At 41.4% G+C, this 11,264-nt stretch overlaps 3 non-coding genes across 3 annotated transcripts; 1 reads left to right on the top strand and 2 right to left on the bottom strand.

Moving 5' to 3' along the window:
* The first annotated feature begins 3,433 nt into the window (after positions 1–3,433).
* On the top strand, positions 3,434–3,507 carry trnat-cgu (transfer RNA threonine (anticodon CGU)). The gene has a single exon. It is a non-coding gene; the product is annotated as a tRNA-Thr (tRNA).
* Positions 3,508–6,358: 2,851 nt separating this feature from the next.
* trnat-cgu (transfer RNA threonine (anticodon CGU)) lies at positions 6,359–6,432 on the bottom strand. The gene has a single exon. It is a non-coding gene; the product is annotated as a tRNA-Thr (tRNA).
* A 430-nt stretch (positions 6,433–6,862) lies between these two features.
* Positions 6,863–6,937, bottom strand: trnat-cgu (transfer RNA threonine (anticodon CGU)). Its single transcript has one exon. It is a non-coding gene; the product is annotated as a tRNA-Thr (tRNA).
* Positions 6,938–11,264: the final 4,327 nt, after the last annotated feature.

Raw genomic sequence — 11,264 nt, 5'->3', positions numbered from 1 at the left:
ATCCAGCCGGGATGTGATGAAGGCATGGATTAGGGTCTCAGCCACAGAATCAGAGAGAGAGGGACGGAGGCTGGAGTGTGTCTGAGGTGGTAAAAGGCAGATTTGATGTGTGTGACACTTTCACACTGAGTTTTGTTGTTGTCGTCATCTAAACGACCAGCTGTGACTCCAGATCAGACTGGTACCCTCTCCAGGGGAAGATGGCGAGCACAACCCAGGTCGTTAATATGGACATCAGCTCTCTGTGACCTTCCTCCATCCAAAACGAGGAGCTCTCGTCCGGATATCTCCTCATTTCAGCTCCACCAATCAGCTGCAGCAGAAACGTGCAGCACTGCTCGCCGGTCAGGACAGTCGGACAGAAAACCAGGCGATCAAAGTGATTTCATGGCCGACGCTCTCTCGTGTCGCTTGCTGTTAGAACACGGTGTGATTCATGAAGCTGAAATGAGGATTTATCTTCACGTTACCTCCTTATTTAACTACAAAAACCTAAATGAGGTGACAGCTGGCTGGAAAGAGACCAGAAATAACCATCACTAATAACTAAGTGTTATAAAGGAACGTCAAGTACCAACACTGGCTGATAATAAACACTCCAGTCTGGCTTCCACAAAGTGTTTTTTGAACATTACAGCATGTAAACATATCCTAGTACAAGGTGAACATGAAAATTAACATAACATGTCTCCTTTTATGCTGATTTTTTAACGTTATCACACAAGAAAGTACAATAATATAACAGTGTTATGGATGTTACATTGGTCACAAAAGTGTTTTGCTGAGTTTTGTTGAATTTCTCCCTTTGTTTTAAATAAAGTTCATCAGTTTCCCATCAGGATGAATCACGAACGTGTCAGGAAAGTGTTTTTAAAAAAGAGAAAGAGAGCAGAAATGGGGGAAGTGAAAGCAGAAGTAGTATATATATATATATCTTTTTAAATAAGAAAAGAAAGAAAATGAAGTCGCTAACAGAGACGGCAAACAAACATCTCCCTGCAGTGACACCGCTGCTTCCTCCGGGGACGAAGCTTCAGGAGGAAGAGGATGTAATTATTACTCAAAGGAAGCGAATTTGAAGAAGCAGATGATGAAAATCTGTTTGTTAATCCTGAGCTGAGCAGAACAACTCTTCATCCTCATCTCCTCGGCAGCAGCCTCTTTCTAACCCGCGTTGGAAAATGTCTGTCATTGGAAAATCCGCCATGTTTCCTCCCTGCAGAGTTAAAATGAAGAAGCTGTTTGACAGAAGAGAAACTGTGGAAGTCAGCTGAAGGTGAAAAGTTGCAGCAGATTATTAAGGCTGCTGCAAATCTGAGATTTAAAGAATAAAGCTGTGATTTTATAATAAAGATGTTGCAGAGAATAAAGTTCTAACGTCAAGAAATTACTAAAATTAAGTTGTAGTTATATGCAGATTAAATTTTTGAAAAAATTTAATATCACAAAAATCTTAAAAAGTAGTTTCTTGTGGATTTAAAGCTTCAAATATCACAAATATTCACTCAAAATTTAAAAATCCTCATAAAGTTTCGACGTCATCCTCAGATTTGATCAAATTTAACAGCATTTTTTGGCAAATATGAGTTTTTCTCTCAAAATATTTCACCTTCATTGTCACAGTCTCACAGTGGGACTCGTGCTTTATTGTATATTTCAGTTTAAAACTGTGTTTCTAGTCTGTTTTCAGCTCCGTCCACTGCTCCAGAACAGCAAACAGTAAAACACGCTCACGTCTTCAGATGATGCAAAAACACACTGACATTTAAAAAAAGACTTTAATTTTAGCTCATTTACTTTGGCTTCTAGTTCAGGTCAAAGGTCAAAGGTCAAAGGTGAAAATGACTTTATTTGTCCATTAAGGAGAAATTTGAGGCAACAGGCGTGAAAACAAAAGCACACATTCATTTACAAAATACAGAAATATGGATACGATAAACATATTTGGGCTGATTAAGGTTTTACTCATTATTTCGTGGCTCCAGCGTACGTCAGCGAACCTTCGTGCTTCAGTCTTCAGCACAAAACCTCCGATCTGACAACGAAACTTTGTCTCTGGATCTTAAACCGAAAGTTAAAACAAGAGAAAACTGATTTATTATTCATCAGTCGTTATTAAAAAACTATTTACATTTCTGTTTCTGTTCTGTTATTTCTGTATGAGCACGTTTTGAAAGCTGCTTTATGAATGAAATTGCACATATTTTAAGTTTTATTGAAATTATACTGTATATTTAATCTGTTTTGTGTTCAGTGTCTAATTTGTCTTTAATCTGTTTTTAAACTACAACTTAAACATCTGTCACTAATAAAGTTTAATATGATTACAGCTGCTGTTTTAGTTTGATCATATCGACATTTTAAACATCTGAAATAACCTGAAACTGAAATTCATTGACTGTTATTATAAAAATGCTGACTATTGAATATAAAGGCACCTCTTATTGCTTGTTGCTATAATTTTAAAAACATTCTCTATCATGATTTTTCCCATATTTTGTAAATATCTCTATATTTTATATTTCTTTTCTGATGAAGCACCAACGTACCAAAGCAAATTCCCTGTAAAGTGAAAACTTTAAACTGGCCATAAACGTGATCCTGAATATTCTGATCATTATTATTATCATTATTATCACCTTTAATGATCCAGGTGTTGAGAGCATCTTCACAAACAGGAGCGGACGTGGAGAAGTCGGGGTTAAACCCTAACTGAGACACTTGAAACATCCACAGAACGGATCGTTTTTCTGCCGGCTGTGTTAACCAGCCTGACAGTCAGTAATATTTCATAAAGTACTTCGGTTCACCTTTATCGCCATGGCAACCTCAGCCTGTTTTTAATTGGAGCCCGAGGCCAGTCTGCATCCCTTTCATCTTCCACACACACACACACTCACACTCACACACACAAAGGCAGACTATCTACGCTCTCTGAGACACATACAGATACAGATTGTGCTTTCTCTAACATCTCTGACATCCAAACACACACACACACACACACACACACACACACACACACACACACACACTCTCTGCGTCTCCCAGTGGAGTGATGTGGTGGCTGTCACTGCTCTTGATGTTAGAGGTTCAAATGTGGTTCATGAGTGTCGCTCAGTCGCTTTTGTCTCTGCAGCAGCGATCACAAAACTTCTTCTTCACCATCGGCACCGACTGCAGCCTGTCAAAGAAGAACAAGGGCCGGGCCGGGTTCACCAAACCTTCTCAAGAAACAAAAAAAGAAAAGGATATTCAGGAATTTTTCTTGACTTTATTCTTCAGAAAAAAAAACTTTAAAATGAGATTCTTGAAAGCAAAGTTCTTAAATTTCCTCTTGATTTTCTTTGCAGCTTCAAGATGATCCTACATCAGTCCTAAAGTTGTTACAGTTTAAAGGTGAATCTCTCAAATTTGTTGCTGCAGGTGTGCAGGTGCTGTGGCTTAGCGGGTCAAAGCGCCTGTCTCGTAAACAGGAGATCCTGGGTTCAAATCCCAGCAGCACCTCACGAGTTTAACCCTCAGTGTGGCTGAATCTGTCTGCTGTTGTGTTTGTGAGGCCCTTTACATCCACTAAAAGGAAAGCAACTCTATTGATTACAGTCCCTGAATGGATATCAGGAGTTATTTAAACATATTTTGGGTTTGAAATGACTGGTAGGTAAAATAATTTTTGGAATTGGTCAAGTAGATCACCTCAATGTGAGTGGACTACAATGGCTGCAACGTGATCCTTTGGGACAACTGCACCTGATCACAGTAGGTCCACTAAAAGAGCTTGTTTTAGCCACTGGCAGGCTCAGAGTGTTATTCTAAGTGTGTGACAGCATCATGGAAAGGATCCCTACAGAGAGAGACCTGGAAGATCCTTTTGGTTTAACCACAAACAGCCGTTATATCGCTCTCTGCACACACACCAGACTACATTCACAAAAACAGGAATTTTAGCTCACAGATTACAGGAGCTGCTGCTGTACTGCTGCCTTCATCAGTTAGTTTGTTTGTCTTATTTATTACACAAATATTGTGTTGGATCTGAACTAAGCTTTTAAAACTCACACAATAACACAAACAAACTAACTGATCAGGTCAGCGGTAAACAAGAAACCCCTTTATTCTGAGAGGTAAAATTACTGTTTTTGTTAATGGAGTCTGGTGTTTTTTGAAAAGAGCAGTATAGCACAGTAGGTCCACTAAAAGAGTTTGTTTGATCCACTGACAGGCTCAGAGTGTTATTCTAAGTGTGTGACAGCATCATGGAAAGGATCCCTACAGAGAGAGACCTGGAAGATCCTTTTGGTTTAACCACAAACAGCCGTTATATCGCTCTCTGCACACACACACCAGACTCCATTCACAAAAACAGCGATTTTACCTCAAAGAACACAGTAAATGACAATGGTGATGACAAAGAAGATAAGTATGACTAATAACACCATAAAATTATAAAACAGAACATAAAAGCAAGATGAAGTACTTTGGTTTTTAGTTTACATTTAACAAATCAGTATTTTTTAGCTCCTCTCAGATGCTCTGGCGGCATCGCCACATGTTTTCGTTGTGCTTTATGAAGCAGCACCGAGAGAGGAGGCTCGGAGGATCGCAGAGGCCGCAACGCTCCATAAACCACAAGCCTTTCTGAGAGGAGGTCTGGTGCGCAGCCAGAGGATGCTGTTGGTGCTGCGAGGTGGAACAAAGGAAAGCTCACAGTCGCCTTTATTTTAGTTTTTTAGGCTTTTTCAGACACAACACAGCACAGTATCGTGCACACCGGACGCCATGTTTGCTCACATTCAAGCTCCATAAAGTCAGTCACCAGTCTCTCCTTCCCTCAAATATCACATAGTCTGGTCCCGGTTTAACCTTTTCATGCGTGAATTATGATCAGTCCTCAGTGATGAAGTGTTTTTATTCATCTTTAGGCTAAAAAACAAGGTTTGAACTTGAACCCTTATTTTATAAAGATATATTTACATGTCCACTAGTTGAAATCTAGCTACTGATGCATGATGTACACTTCAGTGGACATGTGATTAATCATCATTTCCTCCCAATATAAAATCAATACTTGGAAAATTTAGCAACTGCATGACTCCTTAGATGTTACCTGATGTCCCCATATGTTTCTTACCTGCAAAGGGTCTCTTTTTAAAGAAGGTTTGAACAGAAAGAAATGAGCAACTTGGTGTTTCTGTCTGTCTGTCGGCCATCTTGGCTTCACTCTTCCTCTTCAGTGGCTTCCCACTGGGTTAGATAGATAGATAGAAATACTTTATTGATCCCTGGGGTGGAAATTCTGATGTTACAATAGCATAGAAGTTAAAGTGACCACCGCCATGAATCCGAACAAATAAATAAGCATCAAAACTCATGCATATACAAGAAAACAGCTTTTGAATAGCTGCACACTGCAGTGACCTCTGTGCATGAAAGGGTTAAGGATCCGGCTATTTCCTGAAAGCCCAAATACAGCAACAGAAATCAAAAACAGGCCGTAGGAAAGACTTGTTTTGGCGGCACTAGTTAAAAAGAGAACATGAGTTAGATTAAATGATCATGCAACATTAAACTCTTGCTCAGATTGTGCATCATCTCTTGAAAAGTGAAGTGTGGAGGACTGAAGTGTGGAGAGGCAGCACCTTTCTTCCTGTATGTCTTTAGTTCTTCAACTTGAGCCTCTGTTGATAATGCTGAAATAAAGTTGAAATGATCATTTTTGTGTCGGCCTCGAGGGACAGATGACGAATGTGCACTCACACAGAGGTTTTTTTTAAAAAAATGGGAGCCAGAGCAGTAATAAAAGGTGCATTTGGAAAGATGGCGGAATCCACTTACATGCTGCTGTGAGTTACTTCTCTAGAGGAAAGGAAAGCAACGTAAAGCCAGATGGATTTGGCAAAATAAAGTTACTTAGCGGATGGATGTGTCAAGGGAAATTTAGCTTTACAAATAACAAACAAAAAAAAAGAGGCGAACTACAAAAGGAAAAAGGGCCTAAGGGCACAGCTTTAATCAACAAAATAAATACAGCCAAAAGAGGAGTGCTGACTCAGTCATCCAGACTAAATAAAAGAAACATAAAGTGTTGACTTTAACTGGAAAACTAAACCAGTCCCAGAGCAGACCAGGTAGTTAAGGAATAACTTTTTTAAACCTGTCAGACAACATTATGGAAAGGATCCCTACAGACACCAATAAGATGAGAAATAGCTGTTATATCACTTGGTCCAAACCACCAGACTCCATTCATAAAAACACTAATTTAAGCACCTTATGATTTGCTTTTAATGTTTTAAGCTCAGTTTAAGTTTTCTCAACATCCTGCATTCTTAAAGCCGTTCTGGGGGTTAAACCTGTGAGGTGCTGCTGGGATTTGAACCCAGGATCTCCTGTTTACGAGACAGGCGCTTTGACCCGCTAAGCCACAGCACCGCTACGACTGCAACAGCTCCTTCCTTCGAAGCATCTCAGCAGCTGATCAATATGTATGACAGGGGACTTTGTACTTGTAGCTCACAAAGACTTTTTATTTTTATTTTGCATTTTAGAATCAGAAGTCAAAATAAAGTTTAAACCAAAAAATAAACAAGAATAAATGTTTTAAACTAGCCCTAAAAATTCTTTATGCTCGATGTTCAGACAAAATAGTTTATATTTAGTTATTTTCCCGAAGCTTCGTACTAAATATTCAACTTATTCTCAAAATATTAATGAATAATATTATTGATTAGGGCTAGTTTCCATAATGTTGTCATGTTAAGTTTGAATTTTAGCCTGAAAAAATAAAGAAAAACAGGAAATTAAGAGTTTTTTTCAGGTATATTGTTCATTAGAAGCACAAATGAGCTCAATAGGGAAACTTAGGTGCAGCTGGGATTTGAACCCAAGGATCTCCTGTTTACGAGACAGGCGCTTTGACCCGCTAAGCCACAGCACCAAACCTGCAAGTCTACCTGAAAAACACCTCAGTCACAGAAATGATTTTGGTTTGTCAAAAAAACAGGTGAAATAAAGCTACGGCTCCTTTTCTTTATTGAGTGTTTTAGCGTCCTCTAAAGCGACTTTCAGACGAAGCCAAGTTCTGAAGCCTCGAGTTTGGCTTCATGGGCGCCATCTTGTTTTTTTTTTGGAGCCAGAAGTGATGTTAATTTGTCAAAGACCGCCTCTGATCATAAACTCATCAGGAAAATGTTCACTAAGCTGATAAATCAGGAGAGAAGTCGGCTCATTTCCTCATTGACTTCCATCCAATCAGACTTCTGTTTGGAGCCGGTGGAGTCCTATTAAAGAGAACCCAGAAGCTACGTCCACTTCTTTAATGGAGCCTTCAGACTAAACGGTCTGTGTTTGTGTTTCTATTCATTTCTCCAATTTAAGTTCTTTCACACACATCCGCACACCAAAGCTGTGGAAGTTGGGGTTCGGTGTGGAGGTTCCTGCCATGTGGACTTGAAGGAGCCGGGGATCAAACCGCCGACCTTTGCCCACTCGCTAGCTAGCTACATTGCTATCCACGGTGGCTTTGGTGGCTGTGTTCTCACAGCGTAACCACGTGACAAGCAAGCACAACGTCTGTATCCCCTCCCATTACATGAGCACAAGCTCCATCTGAAGGCGGCAGAGCCCAAGGTTAGCCTAGCTTAGCATAAAGCTGAGTGAGACAGGAAGCCTAGTTCCCTCCACACCTACCAGCACCTCTAAAGTTCACATTTTAAAACCATTTGTGCACAAACAGAGATGCTTTGTCCTGAAATGCTTTGGTTTTTGTAGTGACGTCATCGTGAAATCACCTTTTTTTTTTACCAAAAATTAGCTTCAGCAAAAACTCCCAGCAACTCTCTCGTGTTTCCACCGTTTTCTCGAATGAGTTGTTAAACAGCCGTATTGTTGAGAAGCTGCATTTATGAAGAGACAGAAATGAAACTGGGATTTTTTTGCTGTAAATTATTCACACACACACACACACACACACACACACACACACGTCTGGTCGTCTGGCCTGAGGCTGGAGGGACTCAGGTGATCCACACAGCTTATTAACCCACCGACACACACACACACACACACACACACACACACACACACACACAGACCTTTAAGAAGACAAAAGAAGCCTCCGTCATTTGACAGGCAAAGTGAACACGGTGATATCCTCCATCTTTGCTCCGTCTCAAACCAGTGGAGCGCAGAGCATCATGGGAACAGAGAGAGAGGAGGGGGAAGGGCTTCCATCTCCCATTTCCCTCGTTAATTCGATCAATCAGTCGGCAACTTTAGCAATTAACTCTGATAGTTGTGCAGTTAGCGAACGGGAAAGAAAGGAGGAGCGATGAGAGGTTAAAGACGGTGCGTGCAAAATGACTTTGACGTGACCTTTAAGGGAGAGTCCAAAATGGCAGATATATATATTTAATTTACAGATAGAGTCCAAAATGGATGCGTGCACGGTTGTGTTTATGCTTCTGCATTATGTAACAGCTGTAACCAGGTACGACGACAGTCAATCACACGTTTATTTCACAGTCTGAATCCAACATGCATGCTAGCTGGCTGCCACACGTCATTGGTGAGCAGTCGTATCGTGAAAGTCAACACTGTGCATTAACCATGACCTGCACAATAAAGATGAAACCATGCAATGCTTACACCGATGTCAGGCCCCCCAAAATACACAGTACTGTATGTGACACGTGTTACTGAGAACCTAAACGTAGCGTGGGACGAGGACAGCACACTCACCACAGCTAGCCTCTGGTTCTAGAAAACCAAGATGGTGACGGGGAAGTGAAATGTTTGTGGCTGCAGGAGAGGAAATCTTGGTTTTATTATACAAAAGGTCGAGTGCTAAATGGTATAGTTGTCTCTTCATAACAAATCTTTTTCTCTCTCTAACTATGATTTTTATTCTGCTGTTCTTTGTGGGTTGTTCACTTTAATGTTCTGACTTTTATCTGGACTGAAGATGAAGTTTAACTGCACACCTGAGTGCCTGATTTATTCCTCTGCAGTGGCAGTAAGCACAACACACCACCCCGCTGATGACTGTGCTGCATTCACGGCTTAACGGGATCCTCGGAGCTGACAGACGCTCCCCTTAACCGTGATAAACAGCAGGGCTGTGGTTATGTTCTGACACTCCCACACTGTGCAGCCACGAGGCCAAAATCACTGCTCCCTCACTCCTCTGTTGCATTTTTGAAATATGCTGGGAGGGAGCGTCCTCGCAGAATATGCGGGTGTGAATCGAACTCAGAAAAGTGTCAGTGGAAATGAAACGTTTGGCACAACCCCCCCCCCCCGACTTTGGCTCGTCCTCCCTTTTTGCAGAGAAACTGCAGTTTTATCACATTTGCTCCGCGGTACGTTTCCCACTTAGAGAACATCAACCGACCAAATCAAGGAGAGGAGGCGAGACGAGAGAGGGCGAAAGAGGGGGGACGCAAAATGAGAAAATAAGTGGAGGGGAGAGAATAGGGAGGCAACATATGGAGAGGAAACAGGAGAGGAGGAGAGGCAAAAGAAGAAAGTGATGCTTCACCTTCTTTTCCCAGAAGAAGAAGACAGATGACTGGGGGAGTGTGGGGGTGCTGCCTTAATGAGAGGACACACACACACACACACACACACACACACACACACACACACACACGGTGACACAGCACAATTGGTACCAGCTGCTGCTGTTTATCCGGCCACAAGCAGTACAGCTGTGTTGTCACAGCAACGAGGAAACGCTTGTAATCCCAAGGTCAACAAGGAATGTGTGTGTGTGTGTGTATGTGCGTGTGTGTGTGCGTGCGTGTGTGTGTGTGTGTGTGTGTGTGTGTGTGTGTTTCCGTAGACTTTCCGTAAAAGGATGAGTGTGAAGAATCTTTTCTGATACATTACTTCTCTGGAAACTGGAGCAGGTTTGGTTGCATAATCAACAGAAAACGTTGCATCCATGCAGGACAAATTAGAGAATCATCCGTCTGCCACCTGCAGTCTGCCCTCTGCAGTCCCTCCATCTGCTCTGCCTGATTAGAAATTGATCCACTTTTATTGTTTCGAACGCTAAACGCTAACTAGCATGAGACCTTAACCGCGGTAACGCTTCACAGGAGTGAGAGCGGTCGCCAAATTCAGTAAAAAGGTTGCATTTGCAAAATATGAGCAATATTCAGAGAGAGTGAATGTAATTTTCTTTATCGTCCAACACAAGCCTGGTTTTTATTCAGCCAATCAGCATCACTTTAGTGGCTGTGGTGAGTGTTTTCAGACACAAGTCAATTCAAAGTGCTTTAAAGGGACAGAAACACAAATTAAAAATGAGGCTCAGAAAATCATTGAAACTGCAGGTACAAGACAATAAAAACAAAAGAAACTGTATTTAAAAGACAATAAGAATCAAAACAAGAGTGTTGCTGTTGTGGTGACAAAGAGTCCTGCACACAAGACCAGTGCACCATCAAAATAACTTTGAAGCTGTTCCTTTAAATTAAAATAGTTGTTTTAAGTATTTGTGTGAGCAGCACTGATGAACCCAGTAAAGGAAGAGCCCCTCAGACGCTCCTCCTGGTGACGCCGTCGGTTCAGGAAACGCTCCAAGAGTTCACTTTCACCTTTGACCCAGTTTGAGTTTCTTGGCAGCACTTTGTTCTGAAACAGCTCCTGAAGGCTCCTGAAGCAGCTGCTGGCTCTTTCACCGACACTCTTCAACCTTCGTTTATGCGTCGTCTTGTGTCTGTTGGTATCTTTGCACAATGTTTGACTACAGAAGAAGAATCTGCTTTGCATTTGGTGGAAACCCACCTGGATACTTTGCCTGTTTTACAACAATCTTCGACCGTCTTGACTTGCAAAATGAATTCATGCCACAATTCAAACTGGATCAAGAAACTATTTGTCTTTAACCGCTGGCTGCTTTATACATATTTACATATGTGTACCTATTTGGCCTTGTGGTCCACATTCTCATTTATATTTCCAACAACACACTTATGTTTGTCGTAGGAAGGAGGAGTCTGGACTCCTGGTCATTTCCACCCATGCACGAAAGCCGTCACCTTCTTCTTCTTCTTCTTTTCCGTTATTGGTTAAGAATCTGAGTGTTCACCTGCACCCCCGAACACACACACACACAGCAGAGGACGAAAAGCCGAGGAAGAGAACCAGGGTTTGCTTCTACGTTTGTAAAGTCGTCTCTCTCCCACTCGTTTTCTTCTTCCTCTCCTCAGTCTTCGTCTTCTTTTTCTAATTTGGGAAATGCAGGATGTGGTTTTCAT

The sequence above is a fragment of the Pempheris klunzingeri genome, chromosome 13 (assembly GCF_042242105.1).
Source record: "Pempheris klunzingeri isolate RE-2024b chromosome 13, fPemKlu1.hap1, whole genome shotgun sequence".
NCBI lineage: Eukaryota > Metazoa > Chordata > Actinopteri > Acropomatiformes > Pempheridae > Pempheris > Pempheris klunzingeri.
This window is presented reverse-complemented; position numbering and strand designations above follow the sequence as displayed.